This window comes from Monodelphis domestica, chromosome 2 (assembly GCF_027887165.1).
Source record: "Monodelphis domestica isolate mMonDom1 chromosome 2, mMonDom1.pri, whole genome shotgun sequence".
Classification (NCBI taxonomy): Eukaryota; Metazoa; Chordata; class Mammalia; order Didelphimorphia; family Didelphidae; genus Monodelphis; species Monodelphis domestica.
Window position 1 is genome coordinate 79,121,977 of NC_077228.1, and position 27,029 is coordinate 79,149,005.

The 27,029-nt window shown below is 35.6% G+C and overlaps 1 long non-coding RNA gene across 1 annotated transcript in view; it reads right to left on the reverse strand.

Moving 5' to 3' along the window:
* Window positions 1–27,029, reverse strand: part of LOC107651271 (uncharacterized) — a 112,492-nt gene that overhangs the window by 15,659 nt on the left and 69,804 nt on the right. Inside the window, exon 2 of the long non-coding RNA XR_008916118.1 lies at window positions 1–27,029. This exon is cut by the window's left edge and continues 15,659 nt beyond it; it is cut by the window's right edge and continues 22,803 nt beyond it. This is a non-coding gene — a long non-coding RNA (uncharacterized LOC107651271).

The window sequence follows — 27,029 nt, forward strand, 5'->3', positions numbered from 1 at the left end:
ATTTGTCATGGATCTGAGGGCTGTAAATAATTTTATAAGGAAAAGACACACTGTCACACCTTCGCCAAATGATACAATAACCCAAATACCTTCAGAAGCTAGGTGGTACACAGTGTTGGACTTGAGCAATGCTTACTTTACCATACCCTTGCACCCTGATTGTCAAAATATGTTTGCTTTCCAATGGGGACAAACTCAGCTGTGCTATACTAGATTAATGCAAAGATGTTGTAAGTCTGCTTCAATATTTTGTTAACTTTTGCAAAGAGATCTAGTCACCATAACTTTCAAATGTCACAGATTTGACATCCACTATGTGGATGATTTGCTGCTAGCATCGCCTGACCAAAAAACATGTTTGGAGGACTCAAAGAAGTTATTGATAGAGCTTCATAAGAGAGGACATAAAGTTTCAAAAAAGAAAATTCAGTGGGTTCTTCCAATAGTCAAATATTTGGGATTTGTCCTGGAGGGAAGCACTAGGAAAATCTCTAATAAAAGAATAGCAGACATACAGAAGCTAGATGTCCCTAGAACCAAGAAAGAACTTACAGCTTTTCTAGGGGTTGCTGGTTTCTCAGGATAAGTACATAGTAGGATATTCTCATATTTCCAAATGTTTAACTGTTTTGACAAAGAAGGAAATTAAAGAACCATTAGAATTCAACAAAGAACATCTACATGTTTTTTCACAGTTGAAAGGAGTTATCAGCTCCAGCTTTGGGGATACCAGATTATAAGAAAGAATTCCACTTGTATGTCCATGAAGCTAAAGGCATCACTTCTGGAATGCTAGCACAGTATTTTGGGTTAAATCTAAGGGTCGTTGCATTTTACAGTTCTATCCTAGACTCGGTTGCACAAGGAATGGTACATTGCCTCAGGAGCATAGTAGCTACACTTTTGATGGTCAAGAAATTATATGATATAGTACTGGGATGCAAATTGCATGTTAATTCTGCACACCAAATAGAAAAACTGGTATGGTCACAGAATATGCATTCATTCACTGATGCAAGACTATCCCAGTATGAAGTCATTCTATTAAACAATGAAAACATCACAATTCATAGATGTGCACCATTGAACCCAGCAACTATGATTCCTGATTTGTCAATGGGTGGAGAAGTATTGCATGATTGTGGTCAAATAGTAGAACTCATGTACAAAACAAATGAATGCCTTAAAGACACACCTCTTATCAATCCAGAAATAGTTATACACAGATGGGTCCTCCTATATTCACAATGGGAGAAAATTCACAGGGGCAGCTGTAGTTGACAATGACAGAACACTTTGGCATGCATCATAGCCAAGTCATGTTAGTGCTCAAGGAGCCGAGCTCAAGGTTCTTCTCATGGTCTTAGAATTAGCTAAAGGAAAAAGAGCTAGTATTTTTCTGGACTCATATTATGCTTCCTCCACTGTACATTGGTCGTCATACATATGGAAAAACAGAGGGTATAAAACTTCAGCTGGGAAACCAATTGCATATGGCAAATTAATAGACCATATTATAAATGCTGTAGACTTTCCAAAAGAAGCAGCTATAATCCATTGTAAGGCACATACTCATGGAAAGGACAGAATATGCCTAGGGATTGGTAGAGCAGACATAACATCAAAATATGCTGTGAGGTTCAGACTCCACCAAGTGCTGAATGTCTCTCTGATTGAAAAGCATAATCTCACTGAAGCCTACAACAAAGAAGAAATACAGTCATGGAAGGAGTGGCTAGGTGCTAAACTAATCAAAGGTGTTTGGATTGCTAAAGGGGGTAAACTGATTCTCCCTAAAAAACTATACCAAAATCTATGCACCATAATTCATACAAAAGGACATTATGGGGTGCAATGGATTCTGGATACCATACAGAGGTTTTGGATGGCACCAGGAATAGCAACAAATGCCATTAGAACTTGTCAGGCATGTGAAACATGCAGAAAATATAATCAAGGACATTTTAAGAACATAGCATTGGGAGGCAGACCATTCAGTTATATGCCTTTCCAATGTGTTCAAATTGATTATATCAACATGCCTAAAGACAAGGGATACAAATATGCATTGGTTATTATGGATAGACTGACAAGATGGTTTGAGCATGTCTAGCCAAGAAAAATGACACAGCAACAGTAGTGAGATTTCTATTAAAATAGATAATACCTAGACATGGCATTCCCAATACCATGGCCTCAGACAGGGGGTCCCATTTCACTTCCCAAGTTCTGCAAGAAATCTACAAGAACTTGGGGGTTAAATGCAATTATCACTCAGTTTATTGGTCCCAAAGTTCTAGTCAAGTCAAGCATATAAACAAAGAACTGAAAACACAGATAGGTAAACTCTGTTCAGAAACACACTTAAAATGGACAGATGTTATGCCTCTTGCTTTGTTCAATATAAGAACTAGACCTAGGACTGACTTGCATATATCACCATTTGAAATGCTATATGGTCAGCCACTTTGGCATGGTAGGACAGTAAAGCCATCATACTTGTCCATTTTAAAAGAGAATGCTTACTTTATGAATATTTAAAACAGATACAAAGTAGATTAGACAAGCTAAGAAAACTGGGCTTACTTGTGCAAAGAATATCATCAGATTTTTTTTGTTGCTTAAGATAAAACCAGGAGACAAGGTAAATGTCAAGAACTTTAATAGAGACTCTCCTACAGAACCAAGATGGATAGGTCCAACAATGGTCATAACGACAATCCCAACATCTATAATGGTTGATCAAAAAGATCCATGGTTCCATGCTTCGCATGTAAAATTGCATCACACCCATAATGTTTAGCCATAGCAAAAAAATCAATAAGTCCTTATGAATGGAAGCCTATGAATGGAAAGCTATGAAAGGAAAGTACATGAGAGTATGAATCAACAGAAAGTACAGACAAGAAAGCATTGCACATGTTAAAATGATAACAGAAAAGCTCTGCTAAAGCAAATAAACAGCTCCAGAAAGGAACATAGCCAGTAAAACAGACAAAAAGAAAATATGTATTTTAAAAGTAGCTCCAAGGAAAAGTTTCTACATAATCTATACAAAGTCTCTGCCAACAATAGTAAAAACAAAGAAAGTAACAAAGTTATTTAACATGAAAATATAACTCCATGACCAAATGAAATACATTATATCCAAATTCTATCTCCAAGATATATCTACAAAACAGAAAACAACAAATCCCCTTGTGAAAATTCAAACATCAAAAGATAAGAAAACTTCAAATTCATATTCTTAACATAAATCTAAGAACTTATACTACAACTTTATACATTCACCTACTCATGAAGATGATCATATTTAAAACTTACTTCCACACATGAAGAATAACTAATAAAGCACTCATGAAGAATTAATATCTTACTTCCATGCACAATGAAAAATTTCAATCTTAAATACATGCACATGTAAAAAACCTTACGTGCATGCATGTTTTCTGAATGTTCCAGTATGTTCCTGAATATCAGAGGACTCAGGACTTCAATCAAAATAGATGACAGACAAAATGTGGAATGCAGCACAGATGAAGAGAAACCAAGACACATAATTTTCTACAATTGACATCAAAAGACATGGAAGGACTTTGAAATTTTGGACTTGTGATCATGAGGTTATGTAAGAATGTGACATACATGTCAATATCACATAAATACATACACATGGTCCACATAAATACAATGTTGAAAAAAATAAATACAATGTTGAAAAAAAACTCATGGAATGGGTAAGTATATAACATAACTTTATAAAAAATTCCTAAGTATGGCATTCCTGACACCATAGACTTGGATAGAGGGATTCAATTCACTTCTCAGATTCTACAAGAACTATATAAGAACCTGGATATTAAAAACATTCTCCATGATGTATATATATATATATGTAGGCCACAGAGTTCAGGCCAAGTTGAATGAATGAATGAAGAATTGAAAACAATAATAAGAAAACTCTGTTCAGAAACCCATTTGAAATGGACAGCTGTTATTCCACTAGCATTGTTTCAACTAAGAACAAGACCCATAGGTGACTTTCATGTATCCCCATTCAATATGTTATATGGTCAACCTTTATAGAATGGTATGACTGCAAAATCATCATATTTATCTGCTAAAAGGAGAATGTCAACTTCATCGCTACCAAGTAGAAATACAAAATAGGTTGGAAGAACTAAGGAAGCTAGTGCAACAGGTACCATTAGATTTCTCATTACTTAAAATAAAACTGGGAGATAAAGTATATGTGAAAATTTTTAAGAGACACCTACAGAACCAAGATGGATAGGCCCTCTAGACGTGATTATGGTTTCTCCTACATCTGTCAAAGTATTGGGGAAAGATCTGTGGTATCATGTCTCTCATGTAAAACAATATTAAGAACATGAAGCAACATCCTAAAGAAAATACATAAGAAAAAATCTGAAGTATTGCCAATAGCTCCAACAATATCTTAATTGTCCCTATAAATGGAAATCATTACATAAGAGTAGAATAAGAATAATAAAAATGAAAGCACTGAACACAACACAAGAACAACAACAACACAAATGAGAGACAGGAGAGTACAAATTAAAACAGAATATAAGCACTGGAAAATCAATGATGAAATAGTCCCAAATATGAAGATAATAGCTCCAATAAGAAAAGATCTCTGCTTATAACAACAACATTAAGAATGAAATAAGGTTACTTAACAAAGAAGACACATCTCTGCAAAAAACATTACATCAAGTATAATTATATCTGTACCAACAAGAAAATAAGAATCATAAAGGAAAATTCTATCTCAAAAAAAATTCAAAAGTCAAAATAATTTCCAAATATAAACATCTCAAAGAATCCAAATCTCCATTAAATAAGAGAACAAGGAGAACATTCTAATTGGAATGAAGACCAGAAAAGACTGTTGAGAAAGGAGGAGACAAACTGAAATCTTGGCCTCTTTGCCTTGGAGCCAGATAGGAAGAAGGACAAAAGTCCAGCTCTCTCCGATTTCTCTGCTGAATGTCCAGATCTGTTAACCAATTTTCCCAATTTCACACATGAACTATATTCCACCATCCTCCAACCTAGGAATTATTCTAGTGTTAGGGAAACCCCAAACCCTCTTTTCCTCCATTTCCTTATCTTTCCCTTTCCCCCCAATAAACCCCTTACTTATTCTTAGAGAAGAGAAAGAGTATTTTATTTGAGACATCATAAAACTCACCCTGAGTTGATTTAGGGAGACCAATAATAGAAGAATCAACTGGAAGGTGTAAACCTTAAAATTTCTTAGACTTATGAATGTTGGAAATTTCCCCATTTCCAACATTAGGTAGGGAGGGTCCTTCTCCTCCCTACCTAAGACTGCTTTAGGACAGAAACCTTTTGCTGAACAATGGAAAGGGCTTTGACCTATGCTTAAGCATAGAACAGGAAGTTCTTTGAGTCATGATTGATTTTAGAATTGATACAATAGAGATACTTGGAATGACAGAACCAGGTCTTGGAACTTCCAATCTCCACCCTGCTCAGGATAACAGGATTTAGGAAGAGTTGCAGCAAAGGATCAAGATTTAATTATTTGAGAATATGACCTTCAACAGACATGTGTAAAGCCACAGACCTCTGGGCGGTCCTGGGTTAAGCTAGAGCCACCATTGGCACAGGGAAGACATGGACAGTGATTGGTAGATGTGAGAACTGAGGGGAGGGAACTTGGATGGTTTCCTTAAAAAGAGCGGGGTCTGAGGACTGAGGTGGTTGGTTGGAGAGGTTTTGCTCTGAGAGGTTGTGCTCTGAGAAGCTTGCTCTGAAGGAAGCTGGAGGTGGAGGCCCCTGAGACTGTTTCTCCATTTTGGTCACGTGAGTGATAGGGACTGATTTCTTTTCTTTGCCTCAGCTATCTAAGGGCTTGGGCCTTTTGGCCCAGCCTAAACAGAGGGGGTATTTAAGCCCTATTCCCTTCTCTCTCTCTCTCTCTCTCTCTCTCTCTCTCTCTCTCTCTCTCTCTCTCTCTCATACCTTTCTTCCTCCTGTTTGTAATTAAACTCCATAAAAGGTTGACTACTGACTTGAGTTTTCATTAAGGAATTACATAGCTGAATTCCTTGGCAACCTTAAATTAATATATATATCAGTCTTTTAAAGTTATTTCCTTGTCACAAAGGGGAGGGAAGAAGGGAGGAAGGGAGACTGGCAGATCCGATCTTGAATTATCATTTCTACTTAAATAATCCCCTATTACACCCTTGAAAAATTAAACAACAAATGATAAGACAATATCCCATTTCAAAACTGTAAGACATATCTTAAAATCTTCTTAGTACAACATATTACATACACCCACACATGAAGATTACCAACTGAAAAGCATACATCCACTCATGAAGAATCAAAGTATTAAAGACTGACAGGCATGCATGAAGAATTCAAACTTACTTCCATACACATGCAAACAAGGAAAAATCAATCTTACATACAGGCATACAAAGAGATTACACACATGCATATTCCTATATGTTAAAGAACACAAGACTTAAATCAAGGGGAGACAACAAACAACATGTATAACCTGAAGAGATGAAGAACCCAAGACATGTATATTTTCTACAATCAACACAAAGGACATGGAAAGATTTTGAAATCTAGAACTGATGATGATGAGGTCACATAAGAATTTATCATACATGTTAACTTCACACATAGGTACATATACATAAAATCACACATAAGCACAATGTGAAAAGAAATCTCTTGGATTGTAACACCTCATAATTAAAACACACAAAATTCATACTTATATAATTGTGAGTTTCTGTGAAAAATTCAAACAGACAAAGGAATTCTTATCTGCATGACTTTGAACAGAACTCACATACAAAATGTATTATAATTGTACATATGTAAAATTTGTACAGACAGAAATATATACATTTGTAAAATACTAATGGAACTAACATTTTAACAATATTGTTTTAAGTTACTTACATTTTTAACAACTAATACACAGGGCAAGATTAGATAAGTCATTTTAAATTCTAAATAGATTAGGGACAGATGGATAGCATATTTAATATAAGTAACATAGTAATGTTAGGAATGGATATTGTTTATAAAGCTTTTACTTAGAACGGGCTATAGTTCATTAGGAAATAAGGAAGTTATATTGTTGTTAAAAATGATTAAATTGTTGCATTGGTTATTATTGTTTTCAAAACCATATTTCTGTATTGTGCTTCTATGTTATGGCCTATCCCACTCTCCTTAATCCCAAATCTTAGAATAGGGTTAGCTAGATTAGAATAGTAAAGATAGTCTAGGATTTTTTATTTTGGAAGGTTACTTTAAAATAGTATATTATCATAACTTAGAAAGAAGAAATTGGAAAATAAAAGGTCAGTATGAGAAAAGGAATGCAGAATTCCTGGTTGTAATTCTGGCAAAGACAGAAATGGGGATTTGTGAATGAAAATATTTGGGCAAAGAAAAATGGATCTGCAAAGCAAAGGAGCTCAGAACTTTTAGAACACAAATCATAGTGTGAGGGGAGACTGTTCCAATGGAACCTTGAAAGAAGCAGCTAGGAGGCTCCAGCTGCCTGAGACTTCACTTCTTGGCTGTTTTCTGCCTCCTTCTCTTAAGGGAAGATAATTTTGGTTTCTGAATTGACTTTATTTCAAAGCCTTCAATCAACATGATAACTTAGAAATTATGGATACCCTAATTTCCCTCATTCCCCCAACCTCTTCTTACCCCATCTCCCCAAAGAATAAAAGATCCTTTAGTTAAAGTACTAATTGTGAGATTTGGCTTTTAGTGGGGAAATTTTCAACTTGCCATCTGTGAGAAGATCTTCATTCAGACAATTGGGAATTAAGAAACAGGAAGTAGTGTAGGGGAGGGGCTCAAGATTCAGTCTCTTTCTTTAGCTTACTTCCTGGTGTAACTTCTCTAAAATCCCCATCCCCCACCCAACTATAATTCACCAAGTTTCCTTATCTACTCAAAACATTTTTGCTTTCTTGTGGGGACAAAATAAGCTCTGCTGGACTCATGTAGTCCAGGGTTGTTGTGAATCAGCCTCTATCTTCTGCCAATTGCTTCAGAGACACCTAGCAACTATTAGTTTCAAGCACAGCAAGTTGGTGCACTATGTTAACAATTTACTTCTAGCATCACCAGATCCTAAGACATGCTTAGAATACTCAGAAAGACTACTGATAGACTGGAAAAATTAAGAAAACTAGGATAACTAGTATAGAGAGAACCATTGGATTTCTCATTACATCAAATAAAACCAGGAGACAGTGTATATGTCAAGAATTTTACTAGAGAACCATCCACAGAACCAAGATGGATAGGTCCTGTGGATGTTGTTATGGTAACTCCTACACTGATAAAGGTAGATGGGAAAGATCCATGGTTTCATGCTTCACATGTATAATGTAAAACTACATTATACCCATGATATTACCAACGATGAAGAAGAAAATGCATAAGGAAAATCTGCAATATTGTCAGCAGCCCTAGCAATATTTAACAACAGTCCCTATAAATGGAAAGCTATAAATGAGAAGACAAGAAGAAATTTGAAAGCATTGCATATAATAACATAAAGAAAAGACACAAGAGTACAAATTACAACAGAAATAAGCACTGCAAAAGCAATAACAAAATAGCCCACACATATAGTAAGATTACAGCTCCAATAAAAAATTGTCTTTGTCTACAACAACAATGAAAAGGAAACATAGTTACTTGAATATGAAGATACAACTCTGAAAAATACATTATAACAGATCATTTTATCTACATCAACAAGAACACAGAAACCCATAGGCTAAAGGAAAATTTTATCTCCAAGAAAAATTCAAAAGAATTTCTTAATATGAACATCTTAAAGAAGCAATATACACAAAATGAAACCCCTTGTGAAATCAAACATCAAATAATATGATAGTATCATATTTCAAAATCATAACATACATCCTGAAATATTTATACAGTACAACATACTACATATGCCCACACATACTTCCATGCATGAAAAATCAATTCATGAATACTAACAGGCATGCATGAAGAATTCAAACTTACTCTCATATACAAGCATAAAAAATATAATTCTTACATACACGCATATGAAGAACTTACATGCATATGTGTTCCTGTATGTTAAAGAACACAGGACTTCAATCAAGGTGAGATGACAGGCATCACATGTATGCTGCCCAAATGAAAAATCCAAGACATGTATGTTTCTACAATCAACACCAAAGACATGGAAAGACTTTGAAATCTTGAACTGATGGTGATGAGGTCACGTAAAAATGTGTCATACATGTTAACTTCACATATAGGTACATACACAACTACACATAAGCATAACATAGAAAGGAATCTCATGAACTAGGTGAGTATACAAAACATACCATAGTTACACATACACAAAATTCATATTTGTGAGTTTCTATGGAAAATTTAAACAAAGGGAATTTCCTTATCTGCATGATTTTGCACAGAAATCACATATAAGATTGTATTATAACTGTGTATATGTAAAATCTGTAGAGAAAAATATGTACATTTGTAAATACTAATAGAATTAACCTGCTAACAATAGAAGGTTATGTTACTGGCATTCTAATTACTAACACAATAGTGCAAGATTTAGAAAAGGTTTTCAGAATCCTAGATGATTTAGAGACAGATGTATAGCATAATTAATATGTTTCATAATAATGTTAGTAACAGTTGTTTATTGAAACTTTTACTTAGAACAAACTATAGTTATTAGGATATAAGAAATTTACACTGTCAAAAATATTGTTTGAATTGTTGCATTGCTTACTATTGTGTTCAAAACCATATTTCTGCATTGCATTTCTATGACCCACACCTCTTTCCTTAATCCCAAACCTTAGGATAAAATTAGATAGTCAGAATAGTGAAGGCAGGTTAGGACTTTTTTATTTGGGGGAATATTTTAAAATAGTATTGGATTGTTAGTACAAAGGGTACCACTGGATTTCTCACTACACAATATCAAATCTGGAGATAAAGTGTATGTGAAGAATTTTGTTAGAGAAACATCTACAGAGCCTAGATAGAATGGCACTCTAGATGTAGTTATGACTACTCCTACTTCCATAAAAGTTTCTGGAAAGGATCAGTGGCATCACACCTCACATATAAAACAGCATTATGCCCCCAATACTGACAGCTACATAGAAGATTCAGAGTAAACATCCTGAATAGAATGCAAAAAGGAATATAGGAAAAATCTGAAGTAATGGCAAATGCCCTAACAATAACTTAAATAGTCCCTCTAAATGAGAAAAACGAGAGTAAAAGAAAAAAAACAGAATGGCACTGCATAAATATATGAGATAGTACCAGGTATAAAGACAATAGCTCCAGATAACAATCAGATCTCTGCTAATAGTGAAACAAGCTCTTACTAACAGAAAAACACAAACATATCTCTACCACCACACACCATCATGAATGATCTCTGTCTATATCAATAAGAAAGTATATATCAAGGGTAAAAGAAAGTTTCTATCTCCAGAAATATTCAAATATCAGAATCTCCCGATATTCAAATCTCCATAAATCCAGAACTCCAGAGAACCAGATTCTAAATTATAAAAAAATAATGTCAAAGTTCAAATTATAGGACACGGTTAAAACTGATTAGAAAAATACATTACATATACCCGTGCATGAAGATTTCACACTGTATTAGATATACATCCATGCATGAAGATTTCAAAGCATAGAAAACTGACATGCATACATGAAGAATTCATACTTACATACATATGCACACATGAAGAAAATTCAATCTTACACACATGCATGATCTTGTATGTTAAAATCATCAGAGAACATAGAACTTCAATCAAGGGGAGACAACAGGCAAAAAGTATGAATGCTGTACAGAGGAAGACTCAGGACATGTATATTTTCATTCAATCAATACCAAGGACACCAAAAGAATTTTTAAATCAAGGACTGATGAAAAAAGGTCAGGTAAGATTTCATCATACATGTTAACGTCACATATAGGTCAATGCATATACATTCACACAGAAGCATAACATGAAGAGGACTCTTGGATGGGGTAAGTATATAACAACTCATAATTAGGGCACATACATATTTCATACTGATGTTATTTGAGTTTCTTTAGAAAAATTCTTATCTGAATGACTTCTGGTCAGAACTCATATACAAATGTATCATAGTGTGCATATGTAAAGTTTGTACAGAAAGAACAATGTACATTTGTAAAATACTAATGAATTAATCTACTGATATAAATCTTTAGGTTATTAAAATTTACTAACAATTAACACACGGGGAAAGTTTAGATTAGGGAAGTTTGAAACTCAGGGTAGATTAGGGACAGAATGATATATTTTAGAAGTTAAGTTTGGAAGACTATAGTTACCTTAAGAATTAATAGAGTTAATAGAGGTTAGAAGAGTTCATAGTACAATTGTTATAGAAAAATTTAGTTTGTTACCAAAATGTTACAAATTGTTGAATCCGTTACTTCAAAAATATTTCTGTATTTGAATTTGAATTTCCCTACCCTTCCCACTGTCTGGTGAACCCATGTCTTAACTTGGGATTTCTTATTTTTGGGGTGGGGTGGAATATTTAGAATAGAATATGTCATAGAATAGTTAGAAGACATTAGTATATCATTCAGGTAAGTAAAGGATCATAATGGGCAAAAGTCTGATTGACTTTTGAATGAAAACAGAAATGGGGGATTGTAAAGAGAAATGGCCAGAAGCAGAGGAAAATCTGAGATATGAAGAAGATGGACCCAGGTGGGGCAAATGGAATATTCAGAACACCTGCTGGGGATGGGAGAGTTCCAAGTACAAAGAAACAGTTGGAGCCAGAAATGTTGCTGGTCTTCTGGTTTTGGACTCTGAGAAAGAGACAGCTAGGAGAGACTCTTTCCAAACCCTTTTGCCTGAACAGTATTGAAGAAAGTTCTTGTGGGTTTAGAGACTACATTTCCCATATGGGAAATTCAAAACCATTTTTTTGAAGAGACTTTTGATCAAACCCTCAACAGTTGCTAGAGGAAAGGTTAAAAGAAATATAGTTACCTTAGGAGTTAATAGAGTTTGTAAGAGTTGATAGTTAGAAAGAGGTTGTGGTTCATTGTGACAGAAATATTTACTTTGTTACAGAGAAAATGCTACAATTGTTAAATCTGTTGCTGTGGTCAAAATACTTTTGTATTTGAATTTTTCCTACCCTTCCACTTTCCTTTAACCCTAAATCTTAGCATAGAATTTAAAAGATTAGGATAGTGAAAATATTTTAGGATTTGTTATTTGGGGGTGGGTAGAGTATTTAGGATAGTGTATTTCATAAAATAGATAGTTAGAATACATTAGTTAATCGATAACGTAACTACTGAACACTCTTACAAAAGTCTGGTTGACTTTGTATGAACACAGAAATGGGGGGTTGGTATACAAGAGAATGACCAGAAGCAATGAAAAAAAATTGAGTTTTGAAGAAATGTCTCAGAAGAAGAGCAGATGGAACCCCAGATGATATTGGGGGATGGTATAGAATTTCCAGCCAGACTCAAAAGGTAGTTGGGAGAAAAAATAAGAGTTCTTCTTATCTTGGGCCCCTTGGCGCTGGGAGGGAGAACTACTTTTGGCTGTGAAGATACACAAAATCTCTCAGTCCTTTTACCTGACCAGCAAAAGATCTTATCTCTCAACTGGTGGCAAATCTTTAGGATAAGGACTCTTTTTCCCTTAGGGGAACCCAGAGCTTACTTCTAAAGAAGACTCTGGTTCAAACCCTCAAGATCTATATAAGAGAAAATACCTAGGGATTTCCTTTCCCCCTTTTCCTGTTTACCCTTCACCCCTTTATATCTAAATAAATTAGACATCTTTATTTTAATAGAAATTTGAATCAGATTCAAATGTGTTAGGAGGAGAACTTCAAAAACATCACTTCAAGAAGGAGGCTGAAGGGGGGGCAGCTGGGTCGCTCAGTGGATTGAGAGCCAGGCCTAGAGACAGGAGGTCCTAGGTTCAATCTGGCCTCAGACACTTCCCAGCTGTGTGACCCTGGGCAAGTCACTTGACCCCCATTGCCTAGCCCTTACCACTCTTCTGCCTTGGAGCCAATACACAGTATTGACTCCAAGATGGAAGGTAAGGGTTTAAAAAAAAATTTAAACACAAATTAAAAAAAAAAAGAAGGAAGCTAAAGGGAAAATTTAACTTACCCTTTTAGTTTAGTCAGATTGATTCCATTGGTCAACAGCTCAACTTGGGGAAGAGGGAGGAAGGAAAGAAGTGTCACATTGTATTCAATCCCCAAGTAGCTGAACTTTAGTTCCTTCTTCAAAGCCCTCCATTAATACAATAGCTCTGCTTGGGGGAAGGGGAGGTAGAAGTGGTGCTACCTTATATTTATTCCCCATGTATCTGGCAATTCTGGTTCCTTCTCAATTTCCCCACTAATACTTAGTCCCTAGACTTAAACTTCAAACCCCTGAAGACACTGTAGGAGGAAATATAGTTCAAGGATTTCCTGTTCCCTCTTTCCTAACCTATCATACCAAACCCTTTATCTAATAAATAGATATTTATTTGGGGTGTATGGGGTGCTCAGGGAGGGGTAGTATCTCTGATATGGAGAGCTTGTCATGCCCTCCTAGGGCAGCTCTCCTACCTCTGACCCTCACCTGACACCCAGCTCTCACTTGTGGTTCCTAGTAGCTGCTAGCATGCGGCAGTGGCCATACCCCAGGCAACGGCTTCAACAGGCCGGCTAAAACTTGTGAGGGTAGCCATCGGGTCGTAGACCCCTGGTGAACTAAGGCTTTGCTCACCCAGCATGTGAAGACTGCTTCTGCGGAACAGACGGAAGAAACCAACAAGAAGGTTCAATGGCTGAGAGGGCGACGCAGCAAAGCACTGTGGAGTGTTTAGGGCATGTTGGAGCACAAAAGACAACATGGCCATTCAATACAGCTGAGGAAGTCTCCAGGTGTAACGATTTTTCGTGCCACTGGACCTGGGCTTCCAACGCCGAGAGAGTGTGACTGTCTCTGTGCATCGACTTTTCCATTTAAATCTCCTTCACACACAAGTGTTTTTGTGCACACTCATCTACATCACAGATGAAAGCGCACAAAGACAATTGTCATCCTCGGTTACCGAGAGACTACTACTATATATAGATATTTTAATTAATTCAAAAATCATATATCTTCAACTTAATAAAGGGGATCATGAATACTGTCAATTAAAGAAGAAAATAGGAAAAGAGATTGAAGGGGATTTTCTCTTACCATTCAGCACTAGTCAGATCCAACTCCCTTTCTCTAGACAGTTCTGCCTGGGAGGGAAGTAGTGGTCCTCTTTACTGTTCCTTCCCTCTCAGTTACCTGTCAAACTTTGGTTCCTGATTCCCCATTAGTACAGTAGTTTCATGTATATTCTGCTCACCAAAATGAAAAACTCTTAAGGCCACAAAATATGCATGCATTCACATCTGCTAGGCTTTCATATCTCAGTATGAAATCATTTTGCTAGGAAATGATAATTTGACCATTCATAGATATGCACCTCTAAACCCAGCAACTCTGGTTCCTGATTTGCCTTTAGAAGGACCATTACATGACTGCACCCAAGTAATAGAATGTAATGTTGTGGAGGAGAGAAAATGGGAAAAGTCTACAGCAGAGCTGGAGAAGCTAGGACTGAAGAACTGTCAATCAAAGAAAACATTCTAATTGCAATGGTGACCAGGAAGGACCATTAAAAAGGAACAGACAAGCTGAGGAACTTGGTCTCTTGCCCTTGGGACAGAAAGGAGAAAGGACAGAAAAGTCCTGCTCTCTGGTTTCTCCCTACAATATAAAAGTGACTGAATTTTCAAACCTGTTGGCCAATTTCCCAAAAACCTAGACTCTATTCCACCATCCTCCAACTTAGGAATTATTTTAGGATTAGAGAAACCTCAAACCCTTTCTCCCCTCAACTCCCTTACTTCTCCCTTTCTCCTAAACAAACCCCTTTTGTTTAAAGTTATTAAAGAGAGAGTTATCTGTCTGTTATAACAAGATACTAACTCAAGCAGATTTCCTGTGATGCCAACTGTAGAACTAATTTATGGGGGAAGGGAGTAGGGAGAGAGAAGAGGGAAGAGGGAAGGAGCAGAGGGAGTAGGGAAGGAAGGGAGGAGGTTGGCAGATCTGATCCTTAATTCATCATCTCCCTCTCAGAGTAATTCCCTAATACAATTTGGCACCCTGAACAGACTGTATCCATACCCTGTAGACAGGAAGTCAGAAAAGGCAAAATGTTCAAACAGATAGTATGTGGAATGATGGTGTTAGCCATAATTGCAGGCTATTGGGTATATAGCATATTGTATAGTACTATGACCACTATACTATTAGAAACTGTGAGGTACATAACAAATACTACCACATTTATAATGTATAAACCATTTCAAAAAGATACTGAGTTAGGCTTACATTTTTACCATGGCTGAATATAGACTCTGACATGCATGATGAACATTTACAAGTTTTTAGTAACAAGGACAGTGGCACAACTCATGGTAGTGGACACAAACTTGGAAGATCTTGTCAAGAATATATGTGAGGAAATTTTAAAGTAAAAGGGTTAAATCAGATCAAAGATAAGGGAAATGGGCAGGATGACAAAGTAACAAAAGATAAGGAAAAGAAGTCCAAGAAAAACAAGTCAGGTGCACAGGGAAATGACAAGGATAAGGACACTGGTACAAAGAGGCTGAGAAAATTTTGCCTTTAAAGGACATAAGATCTCAGACTCAGCAGGAGTGTTACACTCTAAGGTCCATAAAAAATTCACCACTCAGGAATTGAATTCCATCAAGGAAAGATTTCCAAAATTTATCTCAGAGCCCCACAGAACACAGAAGGAACTGAAAAGAGCATTTCATATCTCTGAACCAAGTTTTGATGATATGGAGCTCCTTCTGTTGGAATTATTTAGCCCCCATGAACACCGCCAATTCATAGACAAAATGAGATTTGAAAGCACCCTGATGAACTGGCCAACAGAGGAGCAAAGAAAGGATTTTGACTTCTCTAACCCTGTATGCATGATCTATCTTAGGAAATGCAGGGAGGATTTGCTCTAGACAATCAAGATGTGTTGCTCCAAGCCAAATGCTTGGGGTAAATTTGACAAAATGGTCGAAATAAAGAGCGAGCACCCAGCCACATTCATTGACCACCTCTCTGAAATCCCAGAGGCTATCATGGGAATAGAAAAGGACTCTGAAGAGTTTACAGCTCATGTCAGAAGTCAATTTCTTAGAGTTTACACACCACATCTCAAGAATTTCTTCAAAAATTATTTTCCCAAATATGATATGGTGACTTTGAGTTATGAGATTCTACATCATACATTTATGAGTCACACAGATCAGAATAGACAGTTGTCAGAATTAAAACAAAAATTATATGACTCAGAACAGAATCTAAAGGAAAAAAAGATGTAAGAAATTAAAAATCTTAATGTGATCAAAACATACACAAAACCTTCCTACCAGCAATGGAATGTAAGACCAGACAATGATTTTTCTGTCATAAAACTGGACACTTCACAAAACTGTTTTCTAAAAAAGAAGTATGAAGTTAATAATAAGAACACACAAAGAAAACATTATAAAAAGCAGAAAAATACCTGCTGCAAATACTGCACTTTAAGATCAAATCAGGAAGCATCAAACCTTCAGGAAATGTGTGAAGCTAGATGCAGGGACTAAACATAAATATTCAGATATTGTAAAAGGAGACTTATGAAGCCAAAATTATAACGTATTTAGTTTGGTTCATGGAGATAGAGAGGTGCAAAATAGTGATAGACATGCTGGTACAATACAAAAGAAAGAACAGAAAACGAGACAATACAAAGGTGATGCAGAAAATTAAGTCTGTGAGTACTGATTAAAGTAAGCCAAGCAAAATATCAAATGAAATGCAGAGACAAGTGAAGGAGCTAGATGAAGAAGTTAAAAATATCATTGCTCGGATACAAAAGGAAATAAGAGACTCAGAGTGAAATAACATAGTAACCACTCATGAAAAAAGTAGGACACAAATTAAAACATACTTAGAAAACATTATTTCAGTGCAGATTGGGCACAAGGATTGAATTTTGTACTAACAAAAGTCATAAGAATTCACATAAACCTAAGCAGGAGCTGGTGAAAGACTCAGAAAAAGAAAAATTTCAATTCTGTACAACAAAAGAACTGTAGCAGAAAGTCAAAACAAAAGTTTATTGTTAATGGGATTATAAATGACTTGCAAACACTCACAGATAAACACAAAAACCCACAGGAACGCTTCAAATAGCTATATGGCACATATTTCTTTAGAAAAAAACATCTAGTTTGAACCCAGAAGCTGAAAACTTTCATCCTATAGTGACTAATTTAGAAATTACAAAATTTAATGAACATGAAACTGAAATTACATTTGAAATAATAATCATATTCAAAGTAATGGAGGTGGAGTAGCAGTTAAATTTGAAAAGATGAATAGAATGCAAAACTTAGCAACTGATAGAACAGCCAAGGATTCAAATGATAGCCATGAAACTAACATTCTAAATGGTTGGGGGAAGTCTTACCATGAAGGAATATATCAGATTAAACATAGCTGTGATTTAAATTCATTTTCCAATGAAGTACAAGATATAATACAATCAAACTCAGATAAAGAAGAAATGATTTAAGTCTAGAAGATTTAACTAGTTCACCCATACAACTGGCAGAAGGTACCAGAGCAGTGCAGAGTGATTCACTAACAATAAATTCCATATCTACACAAAAGCCAGAACCCTATATATGGATTAAAGTGGGAGAGGAAAAATACAAAGCTCTTGTAGATACTGATGCTTCAAAATCTGTCCTAAAGACATGTCCAGGGGATACCAACATAGGGGGTATGGTTTCTATAGCTGGAGCTATGGGACAAATACAACAGGTCCCTGAGCTCAAAAGCACAATGGTCAAATTGGGTCCTCTCACCATTGATCATACATTTTTATTTATTCCCTCATGTCCAGATAACCTTTTAGGATGGGATTTTTTGTGTAAAATTCGGGCAACTTTGCAATGTGAAAGATCTGGGAAAATATACTTGCATTTGCCCAAACATTCATTAAAACACTACCCATTGTTATATCTGGAACAATTAGAAGAAGAACCCGAGAAAATTCAAATTTTAACATCTATGTATGAAATACTTAAAGATATCCCATAAGGAGTATTTATAAAACATCAGAATAACGTGGGTAGGATAAAACCAGTGACATCAGTCAGAATTGAAGTCAGGGATGGAATACCACTCAAGATGCCACAGTACAAATTAAGTAAGGAAGCAAAAGAAGGCATAACACCAATCATAAACAGCTTCTTAGAATAAGGCATTTCAAACCCTACAATGTCTGAATTTAATAGTCCAATTCTAGCTATTAAAAAGTACAAGCTTAATGAAGATGGCATTTCAGTTTGGAGATTTGTGATGGATATTAGGGCAGTAAATAAGAAAAAACCCACACTGTCACACCTTCTCTGAATGATATAATAACACAAATACCTTCAGAGGCATTATGGTACACAGTGTTGGACTGAAGCAATGCATGCTTTACCATATCACTGCACCCTGACTCTCAAAATATTTTTGCTTTCCACTGGGGACAAACTCAGTTGTGGTGTACAAGACTAGTGCAAAGATGTTGTGAGTCAGCTTCCATATTTTGTCAACTTCTACAGAGAGATCTAGCTAACATAACTTTCAAATGTAGTATAATAAAGATGAATGGTTTGCAAAAACAGAGGTGCAAACATCAGAGTGAGTAATTGACAGGAGCATGTGACTAAGAGTCTTATGGGAGCCTGAGGATATAGATCTGGGAAAGATATATATATATATATATATATATATATATATATATAGTGGACTTCATGAGATCTCTCCTGGAAGGACCCAAGTTTGAGGCTTGGGAAAGGGTTTCTCCTGAGACCAACAGTAGAAAAGAAATCTTTTGGATCTGGCTGCTGGCAGCTTTGAATCAAGAAGAATGAAGATAGACTAAACAACTGAAGATCCTGGACCATTTGTTTGGACTCCTGGTGTGAGACTTGACTATTAGGGAAATTTACTGTTTAGCTTAATAAAATAGTTTTAGATATTTTTAGATATTAGATTGTTAAGATAATTAGTATAATTTCCTCCTAAACTCCTATTCCTTCCTCCCCTTCTCAACTAATAAATCTGAATCATTTATATGTTCCCTCTTGTTCTTTCCTCACCCAAAATCCTAAAATAAATTAATACATTATGTGGATGACTTACTGCTAGCATCACCTGACCCAAAAACATGTTTGAAAGATTCAAAGAAGTAGAGCTTCATAAGAGAGGACACAAAGTTTCAAAAAAGAAAATCCAGAGGGTTCTCCTGAAGGCTGAGTATCTTGGATTTGTCCTGGAGGGGGGCACCAGGAAAATCTCTAATAAAAGAATAGCATACATATGGAAGCTAGGCATCCCTAGGACCAAGAAAGAACTTAGAGCATTTCTAGGGGTTTCTGGTTTCTCAAGATAATACATAGTAAGATATGCCCATATTTTTAAATGTTTAACTGATTTGACAAAGAAAGAAATTAAAGAACCATTGCAATTAAACAAAGAACACCTGCATGCTTTGTCACAGTTAAAAAGAGCCATTCTATCAGCTCTGGCTTTGAGAATACCAGGTTATAAGAAGGAGTTCCACTTGTATGTCTATGAAGCTAAAGACATCGTTTCTGGAATATTAGCACAATATTTTGGGCTGAACTTAAGGGCTATTGCATTTTACAGTTCTATCCTCAATGCTGTCACACAAGCAATGGTGCATTGCCTTAGGAGCATGGTAGCAACAGCTCTTATGGTCAAGAAATCTTCTGATATAGTACTGGGATGCAAGTTGCATGTGTATTCTGCACACCAAATAGAAAAATTGCTAAAGTTGCAGAATATGCATTCATTCACTGATGCAAGAATATCCCAGTATATAATTTTGCTAGGCAGTGACAACATCAATATTCATAGATGTGTACCATTCAACCCAGACTCCAATTCCAGATTTGTCAATAGGTGGTGAGCAACTGCATGATTGTAACCAAGTAGTGGAGATGATGCATAAACCCAACAAAGACCTTAAGGACACACCTCTTATCAATCCAGAAATAGAATTCTACACTTATGAATCCTCCTATATTCACAACGGATTTAGAGTCACAGGAGCTGCAGTAGTGGGCAATGACAAAATGCTTTGGCATGCATCATTGCCAAGTCATGTTAGCACTCAAGGAGCCAAGCTAAAGGCTCTGCTCATGACTCTGGAGTTAGCTGAAGGAAAGAGGGTTAACATTTACATGGACTTGTATTTGCTTTCTCCACTTTGCATTATTCTGCATACATATGGAAAAACAGACGGTATAAAACTTCAGCTAGGAAACCAATTGCATATGGCAAATTAATAGACCGTATTATAAATGCTATAGAACTTCCAAAAGAGGTGGCCATAATCCAATGCAAGGCACATACTCATGGAAAGGACTGAATATCCCTAGGGAAAGACAGAGCAGACGTAACCTCAAAATATGCTGTAAGGTTTGGACCCCACCGTGTGCTGAATTTTTCTATGATTGAAAAGCACAATCTCATCGAAGCTTAAAACAGAGAAGAAATACAGTCATGGAAGGAGTGGCTGAGCGCTAAATTAATCAAACCATCTGGATTGCTCAAGGGGGTAAACTGATTCTCCCTAAAAACTATATCAACATCTATGCACCGTAATTCATGCAAAAGGACATTACAGGGTACAAGGGATTCTGGATCCTACAGAGGTTTTGGATGGCACCAGGAATAACAACAAATGCCATTAGAACTTGTCAGGCATGTGAAACATGCAGAAAATATAATCAAGGACATTTTAAGAACATAGCATTGGGAGGCAGACCTCTCAGTTACATGCCTTTCCAATGTATTCAAATTGATTATATTAACATGCCCAAAGACAAGGGATACAAATATGCATTGGTTATTATGGATAGACTGACAAGATGGTTTGAAGCATGTCCAGCCAAGAAAAATGACATAGCAACAATAGTAAGATACCTAAACATGGCATTCCCACTACCATAGACTCGGACAGGGAGTCTCATTTCACTTCTCAAGTTCTGCAAGAAATCTACAAGAACTTGGGGATCAAATGCAATTATCACTCAGTTTATCGACCCCAAAATTCAGGCCAGGTGGAATGTATGAACAAAGAATTGAAGACACAAAGAGGAAAACTGTTCAGAAACACATTTAAAATGGACAGATGTTATGCCTCTTGCTTTGTTCAATATAAGAACTAGACCTAGAAATGATTTGCATATATCACCATTTGAAATGCTATATGGTCAACCACTTTGGCATGGTAGGACAGTAAAGTCATCATCGGGGAATGTGTACTTCATGAATATCTAAAACAAATACAAGATAGATTGGAAACACTAAGGAAACTGGGTTTACTCGTTTAAAGAATACCATTAGATTTTTCATCTCCTAAGATAAAACCAAGAGACAAAGTACATGTCAAGAATTTCAATAGAGAATCTCCTACAGAACCAAGATGGATAGGACCTCTAACCATTGTAAAGGTCATACCGACATTGGTAAAGGTTGATGAAAAAGATCCTTGGTTTCATATTTCATGTAAAGTTGCATCACACCCATGACATTACCATCAATGAAGATGTACAAATATGACATCTGAAACAAATAGCCCTAGCCATAATCAACAATACAAATAGCCCCAGTAATAATTAAAAACAGTCCCTATTAATGAAAATCTATGAAAGAAAACAAAGGAAAGCAAACAAGAGTACAAATTAGAATAAGCAAGCATTGCAAAAGCAAATGAAATAGCTTTGGATAGAAAGATTTACATTAAAACAGACAGAAAAACAGGCACTTTAGAATTAACTCTAATGAAAAAGCCTCTACAAATCTCTGCCAACAATTTTAACAACAAAGTAGCTAAGTTATTTCACTAAGAAAACATAACTATGAACTAAATGAAATACATTATGTCAACATTCTATCTCCAAGAAACATCAAAAAGTCAACATATCTTAACATGAGCATCAAAGAGAGCAAACAATAAAACCCCTTGTGAAAACTCAAACATCATATAAGAGAATATCAAATTCATAATCATAACATGCATCTAATAACTTAAATAGTACAACATACTGCAAAACCCACTCATGAAGCTAATCATATGAAAAACAACTCATAAATACTGACAAGCACACATGAAGAATTCATACCTTACTTCCATGCACAATGAAAAATTCAAACTTACATACATGCACATGTAAAATCTTATACACATGCATGTTCCTGTATGTTCCTGAGTATTAAACAACACAGGACTTCAATCAAGAGCTGACGACAGACAACAAGTATATCCAGCACAGATGAAAAACTAAGACACGTATGTTTTTGCAATCAAATCAACAACAAAGACATGGAAGGACTTTGAAATTTTGAACATGTGGTCATGAGGTCATGTAAGAATGCTACATACATGTTAATTTCACATATACAGACATATGATACACATAAAAACACAATGTGAAAGGAAATCTCATGGACTGGGTAAGTATATAACACATGCATAATTGCAACACACAAATTCATGCTGATATATGTATAAATTTCTGTGGAAATTCAAACAGAAATTTCTTATCTGCATGAGTTTGCACAGAAAGTACATTATATTTTATTATATATTTGTACATATGTAAATCTATATAGATACAAACAGACTAACTTTATTAGAGTAATTTATTAATGTTTTAATCACTAATGACAGGGAAAGCTTAGAAAAATTGTTTATATTCTTAGGGAATATAGGGAAAGACATAGAATTAAGCATAGAAGTTAGAGTACATAATAATATTAATAACAATTATTAGTCATAGAAACTTTTACCTAGTATAATTTATAGACATTAGAAGATAGGACAATTACATGTTCAAAATACTGTTGAAATTGTTGAAATCGTTACATGGTTTGTTATGTTCAAAACTATATTCATGTAAATTCCTGTTACCTAAACCATTTTCCTATACCCAAAATTAGCATAGAGTTAGGTAGACAGAATAGTTAAGACATATTAGGATTTATTGTTTTGGGAGGGTAAAGGAATATTTAACTTAGTATAGGGTTAAGAATAGATAGAAATTTGGCAAGATAAATTTAAGAGGTAAGTAACACCAACACAGGCTGCAGGCTGCATCCTGTCCAAAGACAAAAGGAGGCAAATCTGATCCTTAATTCATCATCTCCCTCTCAGAGTAATTACTTAATACAAGAAATTCTATACAAACCAAGGGAAGACTTAAAAGATACACCTCTTAGTGACCCAGAGATTGAGTTATACACAGATGGATCCTTATACATCTTTAGAGGACAAAGGGTCACAGGTGCAGCAGTAGTTAGTGACCAATGACAATACACTATGGCATGCTTCACTACCTGGTCATGTCAGCACCCAAGGTGCTGAATTAAAAACTCTCATGCAGGCACTCAAATTGGCAAAAGGCAAAAGAGCAAATGTGTATACCAATTCAAGTTACACTTTTGCAACCTTGCATGCTAATGTATATATATGGAAGAACAGAGGTTTTGTAACAACAGTTGTGAAGCAAATTGCACATTAAGATCTTATATCCTGTCTGATAGCATCAGAAGATTTGCCAAGTGAAGTAGCTGTGATACATTGCAAAGCACACACTTCTAGCAAAGACAATGTATATCCCAGGGGAATCAAAGGACTGACATAACAGCAAGATATGGAGTCAGATTTGGTCCTTACTGTGTTCTGAATCTTTCTCTGGTGGAAAAGCATATTACTAAAGGGTACCACAGAGATGAGATTCATTCATGGAAAAAATACCTAGGAGCCAAATTAGTGAAAGGAATATTGCTAGCAGAAGGAAATCCCATACTTCCCAGAAAACTTTATCAACATCTATGTAATGTGATTCACTCCAAAGGTCATTACAGAGTGAAATCCATGTTGGATGGCATTAGGAGATTTTGGACAGCCCCAGAGATATCTACAAATGCTATTAGAATTTGTTAGGCATGTGATATATTTAGGAAATTCAATCAAGGTCATTTTAAGAACAAGGCACTAGGAGGCAGATCTTTAAGTTATATACCTTTCCAATGTTTGCAAATTGACTACATTAATATGCCTAGTCACAAGGGATATAAATATGTATTTGTAATTATGGATCGTCTGACTAGATGGATAGAGGGATATCTGGCTAAGAGCAACAATACAGCCATTGTAGTGAAAACGTTACTGAAGGAAATAATTCCTAGATAGGACATTCCTGATATTATTGACTCTGACAGGGGAAGTCATTTCACATCACAGATATTGCAAGAAGTATACAAGAACTTAGAAATCAAAAGTAGTCTACACAATGTTTATAGACCAAAAAGTTGAGGTCAGGTTGAGAGGATGAATAAAGAATTAAAAATAATGATAGGAAAACTTTGTGCACAAACACATCTAAAGTGGACAAATGTTCTTCCTTTAGCTTTATTCTACCTTAGAACTAGACCCAGAGGAGACTTGGATATTTCCCCATTCGAAATTCTATATGGACAACCGTTGTGGCATGGACTAACAGCTAAACCATCTTACAAATCCATGCTAAGAGGAGAATGTCAGCTTCATACCTATCTAGTAGAAATACAGAATAGGTTGGGAAGAACTAAGGAATCTAGGATTGTTAGTCCAAAGGGTACCACTTGACTTCTCACAGCACAATATCAAGCCAGGTGATAAAGTGTATGTGAAGAATTTTGTTAGTGATACATCTACTGAGCCTAGATGGAATAGCCCACTCGAAGTAGTTTTAACTACTTCCACATCCATTGAGGTATTAGGAAAATTTCAGTGATATCATGCCTCTCATGTGAAACATTATGCCCATAATAATAATAGCACAATAGGAGATCTAGAGAATCCAGAAGAGCCAGCAGGAGAAATATCAGAATCTGAATACCAAATGCCCTAGAAACAAATCAATTTGTCTCTACAAATGAGAACAATGAGAGTGAAGAAGAAATAGAATGAAGCATTGCACAAACAAATATATACAGTAAATTATCTCAAGAAATAGCTCTATGTAACAACACAAATCTCTGCTAACATATAACATGAAAAATCCCTGCTAAAATCAACATCTGAAGATTAAATCAACAGCGAAAGAAAAAGTTTCTATCTCCAAATTTCAAAATCATCTCTCCAAATCTTGAATCCAAATCTCAAAACCATATGATTATGATATTTACAACAAATTACAAAAACTACATTGCATACACACATACATGAAGATTTACATATTAGGTTACATACACGCATGAAGAATCATTCCTACTTACATGCACATGTGCAGAAAAAATTAATTTTACACACATGCATGATCCTATTTATTACAATCATCAGAGAACACAGGACTTCAATCAAAGTGAAATGACAGGCAAATATGTATGCTGCACAGAGGAAATTCACTGGACCAATGGAATTACTTCAATCAACACCAAGGACAACAAAAGAACTTTAAAATCAAAGAGAATATAGGGCATTGCATTCACATACACATTAGAATTAAAACAGGAAGAATGAATGATAGATCCTCAGGCAACATATGAAGAGGATTTCCTGAAGGACAGTAAGTATGCATTCAACACTACATACTTAGTACATAAACATTTAAACACACTGATATGTTTTGGATTGCATTGTACATAAGATCAACCTACTTCATAATTTACACTTGAGCTTCTGCAGGAATATATTAATTATTAACATATAGGGAGAGATTAGATCAGGGAAGTTTGAAAATAGAGATAAACTAAGGACAGAATAATATATCTTGTGATATAATTTTTTAAAAAAGTTATTACTAATGTAGAAGTTAGTAGAGTTCATAACAGTTCATAGTTATACATTTGTAATTGTTCATTGAGATAGGAAAATTTAGATTGCTACAGAAAGTGTTACATTGTTGAAACTGTTGCCATGATGAAAAATACCCATGTATTTGAAATACTTTCCTACCTTCCACTTTCCTATAATCCTGATCATAGACATAGAATTTAGGTAGATTAGGATATTTAAAATAGATTAAGGTTTGTTATTTTGGGGGAAGGAGGAATATTTAGAATAGTATATTTTACATGATAGATAGAATAATAATAACATAAGTACTGTACTTTGGTATAGTTGTCAGGCTGAATGTGTAAAACAGTAAAGGGAGGAATTGTGGAAGAGAGAGAGATACTGAAGGAAATACAAGGAGTGGATTTTGCAGTGTAATCGCATGCAAAAAGGAGATAGAACTTTGGCTGCCAATGGGGGATGGGAATGGAATCTCCAGCTAAGAAAAGCACATGAGCAGTTGGGAATACAGTCTTTTTCCCTTTTGAACTGAGGAGGAAAAGGGCAATTCTTGCTGAGCTTATCTGGCTACAAATCCGTCATTGAATTGAAGAGATCCAGACTAACCATCTGTCTTTATAGTTGTTGGATAGAGACTTTTTCCCTTTGGGGAAAGAAATAGCCTATCCATCAGAATTTTTCCTACAAAAGTTATTTATCTGTCTCAAGAAAATACATCATCTTGAATATACAAAGATCTTCTGTGACTTAGTCCCTAGACTTGAGCTTCACCCCCTGAAGAAACTTTAGGTGGAAAAATAGATTAGGGACTCCTGTTCCCTCTTTCTTAACCTACTATACCAAACCCATCCTCTAATAAATAGATCTTTTAACTTACTGAGGAGCCAGACATCTTCTTCAATGTACTCAAGGTGATCATAGATAACAATCAGCTAAAGA